Source organism: Chiloscyllium plagiosum, unplaced genomic scaffold (assembly GCF_037043375.1).
Source record: "Chiloscyllium plagiosum isolate Xiang-an unplaced genomic scaffold, Cpla_swu_hap1 HiC_scaffold_31, whole genome shotgun sequence".
Taxonomy (NCBI): domain Eukaryota; kingdom Metazoa; phylum Chordata; class Chondrichthyes; order Orectolobiformes; family Hemiscylliidae; genus Chiloscyllium; species Chiloscyllium plagiosum.
Window position 1 is genome coordinate 35,747,719 of NW_028270169.1, and position 22,863 is coordinate 35,770,581.

General features: G+C 40.7%; 1 protein-coding gene across 5 annotated transcripts in view; it reads left to right on the forward strand.

The window, feature by feature from the left end:
- The window catches only part of galnt17 (polypeptide N-acetylgalactosaminyltransferase 17), a 416,264-nt gene that overhangs the window by 317,848 nt on the left and 75,553 nt on the right, over positions 1 to 22,863 (forward strand). The window lies entirely within an intron of this gene.

Below are 22,863 nucleotides of genomic sequence, written 5' to 3' on the forward strand. Positions count from 1 at the left end.
TTCCGAAAAGAATCCTTCTACTGCTCCCCTCTGTCTCCTATGACTAAGCCAGTTCGGTATCCATCTTGCCAGCTCACCCCTGATATGATGTGACTTCACCTTTTGTACCAGTCTGCCATGAGTGACCTTAAAAAAAGCTTTACTGAAGTCCTTGTAGACAACATCAACCACTTTTCCCTCATTAATCATCTTCATCACCTCCTTAAAAAAAACGATCAAGTTAGTGATGCCCGACCTCCCCGCACAGAGCCATCTGTCTATCGCTAATCAGTCCATTTGCTTCTAAATACGTATTGATCTTGTCCCTGAGAATCTTTTCCAATAATTTCCCTAACACCAACGTGAGGCTCACAGGCCTGTAATTTCCTGTTAACCTTCTTAAACAATGGGACAACACTGGCTCTTCTCCAGTCCTCTGAGATCTTACCTGTGGCCAAAGAGGATACGAAGATGTCTGTCAGTGCTCCAGCAATTTGTTCTCTTGCCTCTCTCAATATTCTGGGATAGATCAGGAACCAGGGACATACTACCTTAACACTTTTAATGCACAGCACTTCTTTATTTTTAATAGCACATTGCTTTAGAAATTTGACACACTCTTCCCGGAGATCATCCTCCACCACTTCCTTCTCTCTGGTGGATATTCAACAAAACATTTGTTTAGGACCTCACCTAACTTTCCGGTTCCATACATAGATTCTCTCCTTTTAATCTTACATAGGCCAACCCTTTCCCTGGCTACCCTCTTGCTTTCTATATATGCGTAAAAAGCCTTGGGATTCTCCTTAATCCTGTTTGCTCATGACTTCTCATGACCCCTTTAGCCCTTCTAATTCCTTGCTTAAATCCTTTCCAACTTTCCTCATGTACTTCTTCAGTTCCCATCCTCCTAGACCTTACGTATGCTTGCTTTTAATCTTTGACCAAGGTCACAACATCCCTGGCCATTCAAGTTTGATGTAACTTGCCACACCTATCCTTCATTCCAGCAGGAAAGTGCCACTCCTGAACTTTTAGTAATTGCTGTTTGAAATACTCCCACACATCCGAAGTGGATTTACCCTCAAATAGCGGTTTCCAATCAAAATTCTCCAGTTTCTGCCTAATATTGTTGTAGTTCGCCTTTCCCCAATTTAACACGTTAACCCAAGGACTGCTGTTAACCCTACCCATTAATATCTTAAAGCTCAGAGTATTATGATCACTGCTCCCCCATTGAAACTTCACTCACCTGGCCGGGCTCATTTCCCAAAACCAGGTCCAGTATAATCCTTGGTTGGACTAGTTACGTTTTGCGTCAAGAAGCCCTGCTGAATTCTGAATTCTTACAAACTCTGTTCCATCCAAGCCCCCAACATGAGGTGAGTCCCAGGCAATATAGGGGAAGTTAAAACCACCTACCACAACAACCGTGCCGTTTTTACATCTTTCCAAAACCTTTCTAAACATTCTCTTCTCTATCTCCGGCTGGCTGTTGGGAGACCTGTAGTATACCCCCAGCATTGTGATTTCACTTTTCCCATTCCTGAGTTCTACCCATATTGCCTCGCTGCACAAGTTCTCTGAAGAATCCTCCTTGGTACAGCTGTAAGATATTCCTATACCAGTAACGCAACTCCCCAACCCTTTTACATCCTTTTCTATTACACTTGAAACATCTAAATCTAAGTCCTGTCCCTCTTTCAGCCAAGTCTCCATAATCACAATAACGTCATAGAGCTCCGGTTACTATATGGAACTAAGTTCACCTACCCTGCCTATATAGCTGCCGGTGCTCTGCAACATTGGAAGGTGAGAGGAGGATAAGGGAACTCAACCTCACTCCACTTGAGGAGATGGAATGCTGTCAACAGATATCCAGAGGGAGGGCACTACCAGATTCTTCCCAGGAAGCCTCCCGACTTCCTGTGTTCCTAATGCTTCCAGTGGTTCAAGCTGATGAGGGGGAATCTGTCTCTGGATGGGATACTGTCATAAGGCTCAGATCATGTAGGCCAAAAGCCAGCAGCAGAGAGCTAGCCAAACCTTCAGAATCAACAGGCCCCCTCCAACTGAGCTGCAGAGGTTGGTCCTGCATCGAAGCACAGAGAAGAGAAAGGAAGTAAAATACATTGAGGGCTCTTGTAATCCATAGTCCCAAAATAGTGTTCTGGGCCATATGGGTTCAAGTATCACCATAGCAGATGCTGAAATTTGAATTCAATAAAACAAATCTGGAATTTAAATTTAATCTAATTGTGACCATGTCACCATTACCAATTGTCGTAAAAAAGCCGTCTGATTCACTGATGGTTTCTCTAAGGAAATCTGACATCCTGATCTGATCTGGCCAACATGGGACTCCAAACCCACTGAAATGTAGTTGATTCTTAACTGTCCTCTGAAATGGCCTAGACAGTCAATCAACTCAAAGGCAATTCAAAATAAGCAACAAATGCAGGCCTTGCCAAATGCTCACATACCATGCAAGAAAAACAAAATAAAAACCACAGATAGTACATGTGTAAAATCTACACTTCTGCAAATATTCTTGTTTCCATTATTCTAATGTTCATTATAGTTTCACCCTCCCAGAAGGCTGGGGGTAGGTCAAATAATGTTAAAGTTCCTGAGCACCTTCAACTAGAGAAGGACGTGCTGAAGTTCAATTGCCAAACATTGCTTTGGCTCTCAGTATGAACAAAGTAGGTAACTGCAGATAGTCTCAGCTGTCCGAGAAGCCCACATCTATAAATTGAAGATGGCAGCTAAGGTGAATGGCATGAATAGTTTGATGCAGGGGAGGACACAGGGCCTGATAGTTGGAATTGTTCATCCTTCACATGCAATTCATGACAGAAATGGCAGAATCCATGATGCTTCCCACATATTTATGGCACGGTGGCTCAGTGGTTAGCTGCCTCACAACATCTGGGATCCAGGTTTGATTCCAGCCTTGGGCAACTGTCTGTGTGGAGTTTGCACGTTCTCCCCATGTGGGTTGCCTTTGTGTGCTCCAGTTTCCTCCCACAATCCAAAGATGTGCAGGTTAGATGAATTGGTCATGCTAAATTGCCCATAGTGTTCAGGGATGTGTATGTTAGATGCATTAGTCAGGGGTAAATGTAGAGTAATTGAGTTGGGGAATGGGTTTGGGTGGGTTACTCTTCAGAGGGTCAGTGTGGACTTGTTGGGCCAAGTGGCCTGTTTCCACACTGCAGGGATTCTATGATTCTGTATTTCAGGAGGGAAATGTCTGTCTAGGGTCTGGACTTCTCAAAGAAATGCTCTTATATTTAAGGCTGTGAGATGGCCAATAGGAACCCCTCGTATCAATATTTCCCTCATTGTGCATCCAACTGGTCCAAAGCAATGTTCTCCAATGTCGTACTATCACAGACCATTGAACTTGAAGCACTGTCATAAAGGAAGCTTAATGCATAGCAAGAGTACAGAGAAGACTTAAAACACTCTCAATCTTTGAGTACTTGTGAAAGATGCAATATACAGTTCAGATCACAATGAGTCACTCTTGTTACGCTTCAGTATAATATTATTGTATGATTAAATACTGGGTACTGAGGCATATTCATGAGTGTAAATTACAGACATTATTTACAGGAATGGCCAGTAACGTTGAAACCAAAGGAATATCTGAGACTGGCTCAGAATTTACAAGGTATGATTAGGAGTTCTAATCATAAAATTTGTGGTATCCTTGGAGAATAATAGTTAATTTGGTCAGTGTAAATTCATAAAATTACTTGTCAACTTAATATGCTGTGCATGTTTATCTTATCAAAATGTAGGATCACAATTATTGTAGTTCTTAATCAGTACCTATCGTAATTGGCTGTGTGTTTCTATGGCTCCCATTAATTAACTTCTCCCAAATGTGTGAAGTTGCTTCAGTTCAAAGAATGAATCTGTACAAAATGGGTGGCCTTACGGAGCAGTTTCTGAGCTGTGGAGATTAGCCTTTATAATTGGTTGAATGTGGAAATTACTAATTATCAAAATTCCATATATTTAATATGATAATTGCTGCTGGCCCAGATAACAGTATCTGAAAATTTTGTCAGTGTGTGCACAGGATATATTGTTCTCAGTTTATCCTCCAATGGCAAGACTATGAAAAAGAACACTCTCCAAAAATAAGTGAAAAGAGCCGAGTTTCTTGCTTCTGCAATAATAGCTGATCTTCTGCAGGACAAAGTTGAGCTTGACCCTTTCCACACCAACATACTGCCTTCACCACATCACTACCTGCCTGTTTATTGCGATAAAAAGATTATTTTCAAGAATATGGTCACAATAATCTTCTGCCCAATATTTTCTGATCCACCTACTAGTGGGATAAATCTGAAAATTCAGGTTTAAAATCTCCAACCTTTATGTTCTCTCAATGTGAATGACAATTTGAAAAAAATCCAAAGCCAGATTGCCATGCTACTTTTCATGCAGGCACCTCAAAATCAACACTTCTTACCGGAAAAAGTGTTGACGCATGAAAGCTGATTCCTATCACTTTCTCAAAGTTTGTTTCTGCAAAAAGAAAATCAAAATAAATATGAAACAAAAACAGAAATTGCTGGAAACGCTCAGCAGGTCTGGCAGCATCTGCGGTGAGAAATCAGATTTAATGTCTCGGGTCAAATGACCCTTCCTCAAAACTCAGAAAATATATATGATCAGACAAATGCTTTGCTATGCTTTTGATATTGTTCATCTTTTCTTTTGAGTCTTACTTTTATATTTCCAAGTTTCAGACCACTCTGGTGAAGATCCCTAGCCTTTTCTTCCATGATTGTGCATTCATCTGTCCTGCTAACAAAATGAAGTTAGTACTATATCGGGGGAGGGGGGCAGACAATGAACAAAAAACCCTTATCATGGGCAGGTTTTACCATGATAGGATGCCTAATCCATCGAGTATTAGGCTTGAATCAGGCTTCTGGAGAAACACAAAGCGTAACTTGATCTGGGTTCTCCCAGCACATTGTTGAATCAGTATTGGAAACTAAGTTATGACTCCATTATACAGCAGTGATGCGTTCTTAAATGTCACAAAGGAAATTTGACAAGCCACAGAGATAGACAATTGTGTCAGGTATTGGGGGTTTGGGAGGGTTGGTGGTGGAGGATGCCAGATGGGTGAGGGTTTGGGTAGCAAGTAAATAGGTGCGGGAGGAGGGTGGCAATTAGTTGGGTAAGAAGAAAGAATAGGTCAGAAGTGTGGAAGGATAGGGTGGGGAGGTTTACAGGGTGTTGGATCATGAGATATATTAAGTCAAGGTGTGTTGATCAGGCGGACATCTGGTTGAGAAGGGTATTGGGTTGAAGGGTTATTGAGTAAGAGAGGAGTATGCTAGATATGGTGCTGTTGCAGTGGGGGGATGTCAGGTTGTGCATTTGGGTCAGATTAGGATTGTGGGGGTCTGCAGGGGAAATGTCCAGTCAGTGGAGTTTGAGTTACAGCTGGCAGGTCAAGACTGTATTGAATAGTGGGGGTGTTAGATGGGAGGATCGAATCATAGGCTGTTGACTCAGTTCAGTTCAGGAGATATTGGGTTAAGGTGGTCAGGAGTGAGGTCACGGGGGCTTAAGTGAGTTTGGGACAGTTGGACAATCAGGTAAGAAGGCAGGGAGTTACTGATAAGTCATGGAGGCTGTGGGTGGTGGTGAACCGTATTATAATTACCAGGAGATGAAGCATATTTTAACTTTTCTGAAGTTTCCTCGTAACTATTCAAGTAATTTGATTTTTTTAGAGCAATTAGATTCCCTACAGTTCAGCCCAAACAGTCCACACTGACCCTCCGAAGAGTAACCCACCCAGACCCATTTCCCTCATGCATCTAGAACAATGGGCAATTTAGCATGGCCAATTCACCTAACCTGCACATCTTTGGACTGTGGGAGGAAACCGGAGCACCCAAAGAAGACCCACGCAGAGCAGGGAGAATGTGCAAACTCCACACAGACAATCACCCGAGGCTGGAATCAAACCTGGGACCCTGGTACTGTGAGGCAGCAGTGCTAACCATTGAGTCACTGTGCCGCCCCTGTCACAGGGAGACAGCTTCAAAAGAGTCTCAGCTGAATATAGGAAGTGGAATCTGAACAGGGAATGTAAGTGAGCCTGAATACTCCAAAGACTCAATGTGTTGGGGATTTTATCAATGGCTCCAGATGTAATGTAATTACCAATTGGAAGTTTATTAGTTGATAAGAGCTGAGTAGCTGGTGCATCTGAACTTCTGGAAGTCTTGTAGTGGATCTTTCAAGGGACATTGCAGCAATTACATCTTCCATTTGGACCATCGTGAGCAGGGACAGAATTAATGGAGCCTTTTGTCCATATTTTAAGCTGAAATAATAGCCCAGTCATTTAAATTCTTTTACTGCCTTTGTAGATTCTCAGATTGAGGATCGATTTAAGAACATTCAGAGATTTCTGTCACTCATGTCACTGGTCAACTGCATACTAAAATGAAGGGAAAGCATTAGTTGATGTGTGAGCCAGGAATTCTGGAAATCAGTGATTGTAAACCTGGCTTTCATGGAAGGTGTGCTAGACAAACACTCAAGTCACAGGGAGACAGCTTCAAAAGATTCTCAGCTGAATATAGGAAGTGGAGTCCAGACAGGCAAGGTCTTGACCTTTTGTTCTTCCTGGTCAGAGTCATAAAAAGCAGGTATTCCAATTAACTTGGTTGTAGACCCACATTAACATAAAACCACAGCACCCTCAGTTGCAAAGACATTTAGTTCTAAGGAAGTTAAGAAGGTGAATAATACCCAAAAAAATATTTTGTACATTTCCCACAATAGTTTGGTTGGTTACCAGGTCAACCTGTTTGTGAAACAATGCTATGCAAACTATTAAAATCCTCGCTTTGACCTCTGCTTATGCTGAGTTAGTTGATTGACCCTCAGCAGCCTCCCCATACAGGCCCTCGGTAAGGTATGCAGCTGGAATTCTTTTAACATACTGGGAGCTGGAATTGCACAAACACATCAGGTTCTCACCTGCTTTAAATACATCCCTCACTCCTTTGCTAGGTTAAATGGAATGCAACATGAATAGGGTGAGATTCAAACTAGACCGAGAGTTTTCAGTAGGTACAGTCCACCTGGATTGACACAAAGCGAAGAGATCAAGGAATATGAAGTGTAAGCTGTATTCTTATGTAATCAAATTTTTGTGACCTTAAATGCTGGGTTAAAAAGCAATGCGCAAAGCAAAATTGATCACACTCCAGTTGTGGTAAACACTTGAGGAGCTCTTTAGATAAATATGTTTTTTGAAGTGCAAAGGCTTTATCTTTAAAATTCTAACTATTAAAGTTATTTAATTGACTAAAAAACTGATTAATGTACGTGAATGAAAGTTGTGAATGGTTTAGTATGGATTTCAAATATTTATAATTAGGCTACTCACAGGTGATGGACTAGCAGAAAATGTATTTCTTTGATTAAACCCATTTTCAGCTTTGTTATTGAACTGCACCAGGTTATTGGTGATAAATGAATCAATGATTTTCTTTTAATTGTAAGTGAAAAGAATAATTACTTTCTAATTTGCTGCACAATGACAATGGTTCACGATGTTATGAATACACAAATATATTTCAGCAGAACTTGAACCATAACTTCATTTCTGAAGACCAATGAAATTTCAGCTGTAGTTGACATCGAGATTACTGATTGCATCCAAAGTAGAAACTCTGCACTCTTGTTTCCAAATCCTTCTTCTAGAGAAGTGAATGTGGGTATTGGTGAAAAAGAACATTTTTTGTGAAGCTTTTTATCTTGCACTCATCAAGACGATTTGCAAGAAAACTAATTCAAGGGAAAAATCAATATTTATACTGTACGAGAGAAGAATCTCATTGGTAGAGACATTACCATGAAGATTGCACCATTAATGCTGATTGACAGCTAATTGATGGGTTTTGCTTAAATTTTAACCCAGGCAGATTTACTCTGATTGATCAGGACATTGCACTGAGAAACGAATAAGCATTTTGAACTGTCCAGTTGCCTGGTTTATGAGTAGGGTTACATTTGACCTGCATTTCTCTCAACAGGAACAAGATGCAAAATGCTGTAAAGATGTTTAGTTCCAAAGATGATAAGAATGTGAATAATACCTAATAACTACTTTGCAAATTTCCCACAGCATTTTAGTTGATTGACCAGTTAATCTGTTTGTAAAACAATGCTATGTAGATTGTTAAAGTCCTCACTCTGACCTCCATTTATGCTGAATTAGTTGATTGACCTCAGTGGGTCAGGAATTAAACCATAAAAATCAGCCTTCATTACTTGAGAAAAATACTTTCATCCAACTAAGTCCATTAAGTTATCAAACTTATTTTTCATTGGATCTTTCCAAATTCCAGGCATCAAGTCAGATTTCAAATGAGATTTGACAGCATGTTTATTAAATTCTGTCTATCCAGCAGGGAACAAAACATATGAAACATTATGCCAGTCCATTGAATTAAAACAACCCATCATTTTTGGTCAGCTCTTTGATATCAGCTCTCAAATTCTTCCTTATACATTAAATGTAAAGAAGAGGTGTTCGGACTTTTATTGAAAATACGCTTTATCGGCATGTGTAGGTAAACTGTTGCCCATTACTCACCAGACCTATGAATAAATACACAGGCTGGATACTACATAAGTCAAGAGTGGGGTGCTGGAAAAACACAGCAGGTCAGGCAGCATCTGAGGAGTAGGAGAATCGACGCTTTGGGCAAAAGCCTGTCATTGGGAATTCCTGAAGGGTTTATGCCTGAAACGTCGATTTTCCTGCTCCTCGAATGCTGCCTGACCTGCTGTACTTTTCCAGCACCACATTCTCGACTCTGATCTCCAGCATGGGCCTTATTTTCTCCTAGTTGATATTACATGATCCTGGCAGTGTAATTTCACCAAGTGGGAACATATTATAGGCCTGGTGGCTAGCTAACTACTTCTCGTAATAGATGGTTTGCAGGCATCAACATCAGCAATCTGCCTGCTATGATAAAACACAATCGTTGAGGGGCTGATTGTATAAAATCCTTTCTTAAAAAAAAGTGTTCAATGACAGGAAGGAAGTGGAGCATTATTTTCAGGACTCTGTGCATAAGTAGCAAGTCCCTGATGATAGTGCCTTCCCATCTACAGACTGTGGAACACTCCCCTCCCTGAGCTTTCAGAACCTTCCTCATACAAATACTCTGGACTTAGCTCATTCCAGGCTCCAACCTGCCTTGTTTCACAGCCTACCTGCAGTACCAGTAGTCCCCACTATTGAGCTGATGGGTACAGCAAGCTCTGCCAGCCAAATCAGATCAACTGGCAGAGCCTGAGGGTTGGAGTTCCCACCCAGTGAGGAATGAGGGTCTCACAAATATGTGATGTCGTTCACTCACAACGTTTTATGGCTATGAACTGGGCTCCCTTCTGCTCCATCTCCTTGCTACTGATTTTCCTTCTAAGGGCGGGCGCACAGACTTGTATTCCATTGCTCCCATTGTCTTAGCCTCCCATGGAACTGTCCAAATGGGCATTGAAAGATAGACTACTGTTTGTGCAACATACGAACATCTTCTACTGGTGTTTGGGCTCAAAGCTGGAAATGAACAATTAGAAATGTTACAATTTCTTTTGAACTCCATTTCTTACAACGATCTGTCCTTCCTGCTGGTCTTTTTTTGACTTAAGCAACTGAAATGGGACAGGATATGTATAGACATCCCAGATGCTACTTCTTAATATGTTGAAGAAAGCAGTCATCAATCAAATAATCAAACTGAGGCAATAGCAATTTTGTTCAAAAGTACTTCAAAGGCTGCAAACTATTTTGGGAATATCTGAGTCGTGATGGGTGGTATATAAATGCATTTTTAAACATTTTTCATGGTGTGCAAATTACACCACAGGGACACCTCGGACCAGGGGTGAACAGGTCACATGTTGTATCTCACAAGCTCAGCATCTGCAGTCAAGAGTTGGCAGATACTTGAATTTTTGTGAAGACCGAAACAATATTTGTTTCCCACTCCATTATGTAGCGTATCCCTTTCAACCCAGACCAGTATCCAGGTCTTCTGCCAGCTCTATTAGGCTGAATCTTACTCTAATCCGCGCCTGATCTGACAAAATGTTCTGCCCCATCTTCAGCTTTGGTGGGTCGTTTTTGATCTGGCAACCAGCAGTTCTCAGCAGGTGCTTTGCTGTGGGCACGATATCCAGGCCAGTGCTTCATTTGTCTTTGAGTTTCACCTACAAAAATTCACACCGCATACTTTTTCTAAAAATAACCTATTTCAGACTCATTCATCTGGTCCTGACTTCCAAAGAGTTGAGCTGAGGCCATGTGGAAAATTGGTGAGATCAGCAGTAGCAGATCTTCAGGCAGCAATACACTGGTTACACCAATGACCTACTTGTGATCTGCTATTGTTTCCTTTATGGGCTAATCAGTTAGCTGCTTTGGGAGGGGATGGAGGCAGTCATTATGGAAAGGGTGGATAATAGACCATTCCTTCTATGGAGTAAAGCTCTTGCTGCACAACTGATCTGCAAGACATAAAAAACAACTTGGATGTGTTACAATGTTTGCTGATAGTTTGTCTTTGCTAAACTCTGGGCCTTTAGTTTGGAAAAAAAAACTAAGTCAGTACTTTTGAACTGTTTGTGTATTTTATGGTTTGTTAATCTCCTCCTCAGGAAAGCCTCAGGGTGTTCTTTTAAAGTTTGCATGCCTATGTGGTTCAGATTCAAATGTTGTTCCATCTGATTCTCACAGCTAGAAATAAACTGAAGATGTTTCTGGCATGTTAGCATGGGGCTACAGCCAGTGACGTCTGTATAACAGATTTTGTATGGTACATGAACCACAACAAGTGTCAGTGGACTACAAGTGCTTGATGTGCATGTACAATGTTGTCATCGAGACAGATGAAGGTATATTTTCAGTTGACATAGCAATGGTACATAAAATAGGAGAGAAGCAGTTTAACCCATATTATTCCTTGCGGTAGAGGATTGTAGGGAGGGGAGTTGAAGCAATACAAGGTCACTTGCAAAACTATTCATCAATGTACATATATTGGGGAGAGAAGCACATGGATAAAACTCCAAACAGGTCTGAAAAATATGCCCCATGTCAACTGTGGAAATATTCCCATCCTGCTGATTATGAATAATATAGTTGGTGTTTCAATTATTAAAATGTCAGCATTTACTGCTGAACATGTTCTAAATACATATAAATAAATTATAACTGGCATGCTGTTAATGTCAAATAATACATTTTGTTAGTTTGTATTATTCATGCTCCAATTATCTAAGCTAATTTGGAATCTAAACCATCAGGCAAATTTTAGCATTTGCTTAACTCTTGTCATCTTATGATAGATACAGTCTGTTCCTTGGTCGAGTTATGTTGCTCATCAGTTCATTTGTAGTGATTTTGAAATAACAGAACCTGTAAAACAGGAGGGGGTCTCTAAGAAGTAAATGAATTGAATAGGTAAGAGACCTGTTTTGGTTGCCATTTCGGTGAAATGCCAGTGTTCACATAGGCTAGCATTTAAATCAATGGGGAAAATTGCAAGTTGTGCATCTATACACGCTTGTCATATTCCCCTTGAACATTGCAATTCACTCAATGCATAACTGGCTTTTCTACTCTATACAGCATAACTAGTGTGTGCGTGGCTATAAATGTGGTGGTTATTCTTTCAAAAATATGGCCATTTGACTCACGGAATTATATTTTAGAAAAAGAAGTCAAAGAATTGTATCTATATCACACATTTCACAACCTCAGCACATTCAAAGCATTTCACAGTCAGTGAAATACATTTTCACAAACAAAAACAGAAATTGCTGGACAAACCCAGTAGGACTGGCAACATCTGTGGAGGGAAATCAGAGTTAACGTTTCAGGTCCAGTGACCCTTCCTCAGAAGTACTTTTTCAAATATAGTCACATGAAATTCAGCGACCAATCTGCACACAAGAGGGCACCTCAAATTGCAATGTGAAAAATGACCAAATAATCCACTTTCACTGATGTTGGTTGACAGGGTAATATTGGCCAGGCCATGGAGGAGAACTCCTCTTCTTTCCTTCACATGCTCACTGGATCTTTCATTTTAAAGCCAACACCACTAAATAATACATCGCCTCTGTACTGCATTGGAAGTTCAGCCTACAGCTTGTGTTGAAGAAAAGCAAAAATGTACAGTAAATTAAACATTGAACTTTTTGTTTGGGGGGGAGGTTTAAAGATCCCTATGCATTATTTGAGGGAGACTAATATGTTCTCCTGATGTTATATAAATGTTGTTCCCTCAACCAGCATCAGAAAAAGTCAGGTTAACTTCTCGTTCATTCATTTACTACTTGTGACATGTTTCTGATGGGAGAATTAGCTTTCCAAACAATAGTATCAAAATATACTTTCAAAAGTGATCCTTCAGTGATAAAACCTTCTGGAACATTCTGTAGATTTGACGTACTGCTTTGTAAATGAAAGTTAATACTATTTTACAATTAGTTTCCTGCCAACCCTCATACCCTCATTACAATAGAAACAGTAGCCACTGAATGCTGCTGGAAGTGAAATATTGAATTCAGCAGCAGGAAGATCCTTAAAGGCAACAGCTTCAGAAAAGGGATTGATACAGTTAAGACCAGAGGGTGGGCGCTGGGGAGAATGTCAGATCATGCTGGAAGTAGGCCAGGATTTTGGATGTGGACATGTTCAAAGGACTTGTATAAATTTATTTTTAATGTAATGCCTGTCAGAATCTGTGAATTGACCGCATTCTTCATGTGAACTGAAATATGCCAAATCTTGTATCAGAGTTGCTGCTGAAATGCCTTGCTTAAAGGTATGTGGGATGATTTGAGCAACATCAACATTAGTAGGCAGATATGTTTGGGTGGTGCTGGTACAGGGGGCATCACAATGTTACCATCCAACAGGTGAAGGGACTGGATCAAGAAGGATGGGCAGGATGGATGCTGGTAGTGGAACAGGAGATTGGCATCAATTTGACAGCAGTACCAAATCTTCTAATTCAGGTGACACATGCCAGCCACATGATTGAGGATCAGCTTGAGGTAAATACCTATTCTGTGATATGGAAGCAGTTATGGCTTAAGGCAGCCTCACATGAATACGTTCAGCAGCAATGAAGAGAACATTTTCATGATTCAACCTGTCTACATAAGCTAAATTCAAAAATGGGAAGAGAGGGATTATGGGGACCCAGAACTATCCCAAATTTTCAACCACTAACAGATTTCTGCTGAACAAGAATTCTTTTTTGTCGGAAAAGCAAAGAGAAATGATCCATTTTGAAAATGGCAGCTCAGAATGTGTGTTAGTGAAAGGAGTGGGATCTTCATTGTGTTGATGAGAACAATCATCTGTCGTTGGGGAGAAGAGTTCTGTCCCGGTCTGCCCATTTGACTCTGCACACCAACTGTTTCAAGTGCTTTTTGGGTGCGGGGCAGAAGAAAGGCAGCATTTGGAATAAAAATTCAAACGAGTTGTGAGATTAAACAACAGAGCTTAATATTTTTTAAAAGCTCTGTACGTTTTGTAAGCTAGATTGAGGGTCATAAAGAGTTTTGCTGTGATGGGAAGGAATGAGGTAACGGTTGAACTAGATCAATGAGATTTCAAACTGTAATTTTCTGACTTCCTGCTCCTGGGGAAGGAGCTCCCTCAATGGGGAGTGCCTCTCAGAATCCCGGGTGTGTGTTGTGTGTGAACTTTAAAGCAAGCCATTCATTCCTGGGCAGAAATGGTGTCTGTTAAGAATGGGGTAAGCAGGTCAATGTTAATGGTAGATTTAGCTAACAATGACTGCCTGAAGCATTCTGTTTGATCGGGGATTGTCATATTTCACCAGGGAGCTTCATGCTTGCAAAAAGAGAGAGTTAACTGAAGAGAGACAGACAGACTGCTCCAGAAAAGATGGAAATAATGATATGAAAGTAGCAAGTACAAATAGAGTGGTCACAGTCTCTCAATACCATGCAAGAAAAAGAGACAATGACTGATAATATTTAGAAAAAAAGGTTGGGTAGATCAAGAAAGATGGATTGATAATTTTCAATGCATAAACATTAGAGTAAACAATGAATATTATTCAAGTAAATAACATAAATCACAAGCCCCTGCAATTCCTTAATTAATTCAGCATGGGTATTATTTATCATAGATTTCACATTGCCTGTTGGTCAAATCAGTCATTGGAAATAGATGCAGTAGCATTGGAAACCAGGTCAGCTTGTAGAAAAACAAAACTGCATATTGAATCATCAAACTGATTTATTAGCTTATGAAAGATCTGTATGTGGCAGTGAATGAACAACCAGTTGTGTCAAAGTAAAATGAACACAAACTTTAACTTACAAAGGCAATGATTTAAGATTTTCCATATTTGACACCATCTCTTGCACAATTGGACAAATATTAATTGGCCTCACGCCTGTTTCTGAGTCAAAGGATTTTGGTTCAATTCTTGCCATAAGAGCCTGTGTACACATTCTGCCTTGACACTTCAATGCAAAACTAAGGGAATGTTGCACTGTTGGAAGTACATTTAATCTACCATTACAAATCAGTTTGAACTTGGCTTTCAGAGCTGCCTGGCTCTCAAATTGAAATAAACACACTAATTTTCCAGTCCAATCACATTTAAATCATAACTCCAAGTAAATCTCAGGATTAAATCACTGGAGAGAAGTTATGATTTGGAGATGCCGGTGTCAGACTGGGGTGTACAAAGTTAAAAATCACACAACATCTAGGTATAGTCCAACAGGTTTATTTGGAAGCACTAGCTTTCGGAGCGCTGCTTCTTCATCGGGTGGTTGTGAAAAGTTGTGTGTCAGTTGTATTTAAAGGTTTGTGTAAAGATTTGCAGCTCGGGGGTTGGTTGCAGTTGTGTGTATGTTCACCGAGCTGGGAAGTTGTTTACAGATGCTTCATCCCCTTTCCAGATGACAACCTCAGTGCTGTGGAGCCTCCTATGAAGCGCTGCTGTACTATGGCGGTTGGAATTTATTTGGTTTTGTTCCTGTTGCTTCCGGTTGGTAGTTCTGTTTGTTTGTTGCAGTGGATTTATGACAGTATGTAAACTGACAGCCTCACTCAGGCAACAACTCACCAGAATAAAAGACCCAATAACCATCACGTGTATGACAAATTAACGATTTACACAATTCCATGCAAAGACTGCACAAAACACTATATAGGCCAAATAGGCGGACAACTAGCAATCCACATTCATGAACATCAACTTGCCACTCAACACCATGACCAGCTGTCCCTTGTATCTATACACACAGAATAACAAGGACCACAAAATCAAGGGGACAACACAACAATAGTAGGACAAGCCAAATAGAGGACAGCCAGAGAATTTCTAGAAGAATTCATGCACGGACCCCACCAATAAACACTTTGGCCTAGACTGGATATACTGGCCACTGCAGGTGGTACCGAACAACTGGAAACAGTGAGAACAAAAGCAAATAAATTCCAACCAACACAGGACATGATAAGATAAGCATTGAGGACAAAGTGGCAGTAGCCTAGAGTGGGCAGAAGGAAGAGCTGTGACTTAAAATAGGCAGACTGTGTGACCTGGTGGCTCAACAGTGACTGGAACAAGAAAGTGGAGCTGCCCCTGTGCCAGAAAATTTCAACCATGCCAGCTTTGTGCTGTGAGCAGTGTTTGTTTGAGGCTGCCATAACCATGCTGGTGAGAGGCTATTCCAGAATGCTAATGCTCATTTGGGTGTTCTACCCAAGGTTTAAAGATAACACCAGAGACCCTGGCCTATTGCAGAATATCTGATGAGTGCCAAGTTCTTCGGCTAGGGCAAGATGGTAGAATCAGGCTAGTATTGGATGAGAGGTGTGACATAGGGATGTGGTAGGTAGTTAATGAGATATGTTTGAGATGATATGGTAAGACTTTCACTAGGACAGAAACGCTCTAGGAAAATTGATAAAATTTACACTTTGCCAAGATTTTGTAAGATTTGACCCTTTGTGTTTCTCATTCCAGGCAGTGTATTAGAATAAAAAACTATGCAACTGCATAATGTCACACCACATTTTATGGCCTGATTAGCCTAACATGCAGTTGTAGTGAACCTGAAACCTTTGAAGCACTTTGCTCTTTGTAGGATTGAGCAGAGTAAACATGCATTTGGATAAAAATAAACGTCAATGTCACCTCATTTCTCACATTTACTGTCACTGAATTCCTTCCCCCCCTTTCTGCCCACCCTAGTCCTCCAAATAAATTTTCCTTTGTTTAACACATGAGAAATTACGCTTTCATTTTGACAGCAACTAAAATTTCAATAGCCTGTGCCCATCAAACCAGCCATTTCGTCAGAGAGGTAGAGTTTATGGGGACACTTCAGAGGAAGGAGAGGAGTTCAGGAGGGAAGAGGATTCATAATTCAATGTAAGGTGTTGAACGTAGAGATAACAGGTTAGTTTGTGTGGAATTGGATATGTGCCGAAGATTTGAATATGTTTCTCGAAAGTTCAGAATGGGGAATTAGCCATTTGAATATTTGTGTCTGAAGGTGATAACCATGTGGATGAGAGACGCAGGATAAATGGAATGAAATCGATGTAGATTCTTCCCTCTGAAGACTTTTCTGTTTTTCAATTCTGTTGAATCACAACAAATGATTAGTCTTACAGCATCTGTCGCTGGTTCAAATATTTTTTTGAAATATTGAGAGCCATTCTCTCGCTAAGGTTCAAAATCAGAAAACATTTTTCCCTAAAATATACTTGTATTCAAAACTACAAAACGTTTTAAAATGAACATTACAGAAAATGCAATAAAATATATTTTTTCCTCCATTGACCATGTAATCTTTTCTATAGCAACGGGGTGCAAGCTTCAATCTTTGAAGGCTGCTCAATCACATACCATGGAATCTCAAGGTTACAAACTACATTTAACTCAACATTCCTACTATTCACATATGTCTGAAGCTGCTGATATTAATAGATCAGCTTTGGATTTCTCCACCAGCAAAATGAGAATGACAAAAACAATTCTTTTCAAATCCCGATAAAACATTAAATTCATACAATACAAAAATGAGAAATAAAACAGGAGTGCAACTAGTCATGAATTACTTGGGCTCTGAGAGTTAGATTTTCAAGTCTCAAGCATTAAAAAAGAAGCAATAATAAATAATTTACGAACTAGGAAAGGAATTTGTTTAAGCTGTAAATTGAAATGTAAACCGTCAGAGCATTAACAGAATCCAATCAAAACATATGCATTTGCTCATTACTACCTGTCCATGGTGTACCATTGAATACAAATGATTTACAAGTTTCATGTTTTAAGTTCCTTTCTAGGACTTGAGCTCGAAAAATTAAGGTTGACACTCCAGTCCAACACTGAGAGAATAGAATATTTTCACTGCCGTTATGGCCTGTGAGGTAGCCGTAAAAAGATACCATAGCAGTACTTTGAAGATGAGCAAGGGAGTTTTCGTGATGGCCTAACCCTCAATCAACATCTCAAAAACAAATAATCTGGTTATTATAGTGCTGTGGGAGCTTGATATGCAGAAATTGACTATCCCATTTCCTACATCACAAACAATGTACTTCAGTGACTGTAAAGGTTGTGAGACTTACAGTGGTCATAAGAAGTATTTATGCAAATATTTCTTTAATTGAAACTCAGATTTCAGAGACTCTCCAGTAGTCTTATTCCAGCAAACTTCATGAAAAACAACTTCTACACATATTGTATCACATTCTGAAAGTCTACAGAAGAAAGCTAATTGAAAAACCGTTGCAAGATATTGCACCTGTGTTACACTGCACCTGCATTTACATAACCTTTTACATTTACTGTACATTTTTTCTTATCACTTGTCTTCACCAAATATCCGACTTGATTAATCGGTGTCAGTAGGTGAGCCAGGAAAGTCGATAACAAGCTATCGAAAACTTGAATTAAAGTTGGTGAGCTTTCCTTTTCTCTGCTACCTTCTGTTAGATGAAAAGGGGGTTGCTGAAAGGTCTTGCATTGATGTAATTGCACAAATATATGCAAAGGTTTGATTCTTTCTTCTCTGTTATTAATGTCTAGGTAGAGTATTGGTGTTAATTCTTTAAAAGGACAGCATTGCTCCTCCATAAGTAAATGTTCCCCAAATAAAGAAACTTGTTCCATTGCAGTATTGACCTGTTTTTCAAAACCATAGCCAAAGGCAGGGAGATACATGTTGGCTTATTGATTGAGGTATTCTTTTTCTACAATAAATACATTGATGGTGTAAGGCTGAAGTTTTGTCTTCACTGAAGTGCGAATTTGGAACCACAAATATGACAAGATTATATATTACAAGACATATTAGACTGCTTAGAATTTTGCATTGGTATTGTCACAAAAGATATACTTTTTAGATGAGAAGTCTCTCTCCTATGGTCAAATGCTGTCGTGCTTAAGCAGTCAACAACCTCTTGGAGAATTTTCTCCATAAATAGAATGTTTGTTGTTTATTTTTACGTGGAACAATTTTCTGGACATTATATCCATTGCAATTTTGATTGCCAATTCCAGATTTAGATACATTTTTGATTTGAAAGAGCTCATGACTGATTTAAGATACCAATGACTTTTCTTTTGCAAGTGAGCTTGAGTTGTACTTTTCCATAGTTGTATTATCTGATGTTCTTCTCATATAGTTAAGAAATGTGCTAACCTGTTAGGCATTTCGATGTCCAATCTTGGAGCTATTAGAAATCTTGGGTGTAATGATTTCCTTATTTGCAAATTTGCTGATCTATCAAGTGGATCTGATAGTCTGAAAGTTTGAGCTAGTAAAGTCTATACTAGTGAAGTCTGTGCATTAGCCATTGAAATTGTTCGCTATTTTCTTGACCTGGTTAATCATTGTTAGGTTACTAATCCCTTTGTATTATACTCATTTTATTGCCTTTCATCTTGCACGCATCAGATCTAGGTCACAAGAAAGGGCTTTAAAAGCTGATACCATTTTATACAGCATAAGAAGAGGGTCCTGCATGGTTGGGCCAACATTGACATGGAGATGCAGCAAGAACAGTTAAGTGTCAGTCTTAATTCTCAGACCAAGCAGTTAGTTTCTGATTGGTCAGGTTGGTGCCATGGAGATCTAGCAGTTTTTGCCTCTATGCCCTTTTATTTGAAAAAGGCACAATGGTCAAATTCCTTTTGCCCACATAAAGCAGGGTCTTGAATATATAAAATCATAGAATTTTATAGTACAGAAGGAAGCCATTTGGCCCACCGATTGGCTGAGCACAAGCAGCAGGCTGCCAGCTGTCAATGGCTGACAGGACAGGAGTCTGATAGTTGTTGGGAAGCATGGACCACATATGAGGCATCACAGCAGCACAAACTCCTATCACATTACTCATTTGCGTGATACACAACCCATCTTTTTGACTTGAAAACACATCTTTTGACTTGACAGCAGAAAAAACACTCATGGATTTACTGCATAGTATCAGCCTATGACTGCTAGCTTCACCTTTCCCTTCCAGGATAATCTCAGGGAGACTGTGAAGACAGGGTTACAGGAATAGGGTGGGGAAGGGATGCTCTTTAGAGGGTCAGTGTAGATTCGATGGATTGAATGTCTTGCATCCACACTGACGCGATTCTATGATTTAATGGCTGGACGTTGCTCACAGCCAAAATTGGAGAAAGTGAGGACTGCAGATGCTGGAGATCAGAGCTGAAAATGTGTTGCTGGAAAAGCGCAGGTCAGGCAGCATCCAAGGAGCAGGAGAATCAACGTTTTGGGCATGAACCATTTCTGAAGAAGGGCTCATGCCCGAAACGTCGATTCTCCTGCTCCTTGGATGCTGCCTGACCTACTGCGCGTTTCCAGCAACACATTCTCAGCACAGCCAAAATTGGCAGATGGAGGCTTTCAAGCATTTTTACGACATGCAATTATGTCGCTTTGATCAGGGTAACCATTATAACTTGGGATAGTTCTGAAATGTCCTGTTTCAGCATTAAGATTGCACAGTGAGCTGATGCCTAGGCCCCAATACACAAGATTGACAGTAAGACTGATCTCATACTGCATGGGTCTATAGGGATCACATTGTGTAGATTGACCAATAAACATAGGGTTTTGATAGTTCAAAGTTCAAAGATGGAGAGTTCATTTGATTTTGATGGTAAGTTTGAATGCAGGATGGAGTTTCTTAACAGAAATTGCTGGAGAAATTCAGTCGGTCTGGCAGCATCTATGAACAGAAAGCAGAATCAACTTTTCAAGTCCAGAAATCCTTCTTCAAAACGGAAAGGAGCTAGGAAAAGATGATATTTATGCTAATGTCAATATATGGGATAGAAAAGAAGTGAGCAGATAGGTGGAGATGGAGCCCAGAGAGAGAGAAGGAGAGTGAGACAGACAAAGGGGTATTGATAGTCAGTCAGGGAAGAAGGAAAGCTGATAATAAGGTCAATGAGTAGGTGCAAATGGGTTCATCATGCTCAAAGCAGCTAATGTCATGAGCAGGGTCTGGGGTTTAGGGTGGATAAAGGACATGAAAGGAATTTTTCAGGCTGTAAAATGATTGAACCTTGATTATCCAGATATCAATTATCCGAATGAGATCTCAAGGTCCCAATAGAAACATTACTTCAAAGACGTGTTTCCAACACTGATCGCGTCTTTTGTTTACTGTAATTAAAAGTGAACGCAGCTTACTGAAATCCTGCCGAGAACAGTCCTGGACGTCGATGGGAACCCAGGCACCATCTCCAAATGACTGACCACCCACCCTTTCTCTCTCTCTATCTATTTATCTTCCCCACATATACCTTCCCTGGAGTTCTACACAGGGGTGTACCCTAAACCCCCCTTCCCCAGATAATCTCTCTAACATTGTCCTGTACCGGGCAAAGGTGGAACCTGTCAAAATGTTGCAGTAAAAAGTTGTGTGTGTGTACTCACTATTTGAAGTCTTGTTGTTAGTGTCCAGTCCAGCTGCCCCGGAGAGGGGGCAGGGGTTGGGGGCGGGCGGGGTGTGGTGTTGGACGTGGTTGGGGTGCGGAAGGGGGTTGGTGGTGTTGGTTGGGTTTGGTGGACGGTGTTGGACGGGAGAGCATGAGGGGGCAGAGAGAGGGGTGGGGGCTCGTACGTGGTGAGCTGTTGCCTGGTCTCCTGAATGTGGAGCAGACTTAACAGAAAACTCCAAGCCCCAGAGGAGAGGCATTGAATCAATTAACCGAATAATCAATTAGCTGAATGAAATAGTGCCAGCCCATCTCGTTCCGATAATCGAGGTTCCTCTGTATAGAGTTCTGAAGGCTGCAGGGTCACCAAGCGGAAAATGAAATGCTGTTTTTCCAACTGGCACTGGCAGCGGTGACTTTGGGTACACATTGATCCGAGGCTGTCGGGACAGGTGACATCATTTCACTGACCTTCCATTCAAAATGAGTATGGAATGTATTGAGGTCATCGAGGAGAGATGCATTATTGTAAGTGATTCTACTCGACTTGGCTTTGCCAACTGTTATATCATGTAAGCCTTGCCACAGTCGATGTGTGTTTGTGTGGTTAGTCTGGGACTCCAGTTTAGTCTAGTTTGTCTCTTGGCATATCTGATAGCTTTGTGAAGGTGGTATTTAGATTTCTTATGCAGGTCAGGATCACCTGAATTGAATGCCTCAGACCTGGACTTCAGTATGATGTGGATCTTCCGGCTCATCCATGGTTTCATGGACCAGACCAGACCCCCTCAAAATGTTTTTGGCAGATGTAGAGTGGATATTCTAGGAGTGATGAAGCTGGTCAAACCACTCAGCTTTAAACAAAACAGAGTTTATTTAAACATGACAGATGAAACACAAAAAACAGAAGAATTTAGAATAATTTAACTTATTTGATAAACCAACCGACATGATATCGCAACTTAATGAAGCTGTTCCAGTCTCTGCAACATCCCATAAACATACCCCTTGGCCAAAGGTAAATTCAAACACAGATTCTTACAGGCAGACGTTTGCAGAGAGAAAGTTCAGGCAAGACCGCTGTTGAAATTTGGAATCTCTTTTCACTGCTTTTTTCCGACCCCAGCAGATTTTTGATTGCCTGCTAAAACTAAAGCAAAAAAAAACTGAACTGGGAGAAACGGCCACTCCTCTGCCATTGTTCAAAGTAACCATTTCCAGACAAATCAGCACCACTGCCTTTACGACTCCTCTTGAAAGAAACCAAGGACAGCATAACCTTGGGAGAAAGTGGGGACTGCAGATAATGGAGATCAGAGTCAAAAAGTGTGGCACTAGAAAAGCACAGGTCAGGCAGCATCCGAGGAGCAAGAGAGTCAACGTTTCAGGCATAAGCCTTTCATCAGGAATGTGGGAGACGAAGAGATCCTGATGAAGAGCTTATGCTCAAAACATCGACTCTCCTACTCTTCCGATGCTGCCTGACCAGCTGTGCTTTTCCAGCACATGTTTTGACAACATAACCTTGCTCAAGGGGCAGCATCATCACATCGGGTTGGGGGACACTCAAATTAGCTTTTTTGGCACGCAGTCCTCTCAACGACAGTAACAGGATACTCTTTAAGGTTGGCTACTGTGTACTTGAATATGAACCAGTCCACTGACTCCAAGCAGTGACATAAGTGCTTGGCCATTGCCTCAAAACAGCACTGTATGGCTTTCTGTACCAGATCCTCACACTCCAGTGTAAGCTGGGAGAAGGAGCACATTGGCTGACTTACCAAAATGTGGGTGGGGCATGGAGCAGTAAGCGTCTTTGACATTTGTACAGCAATGG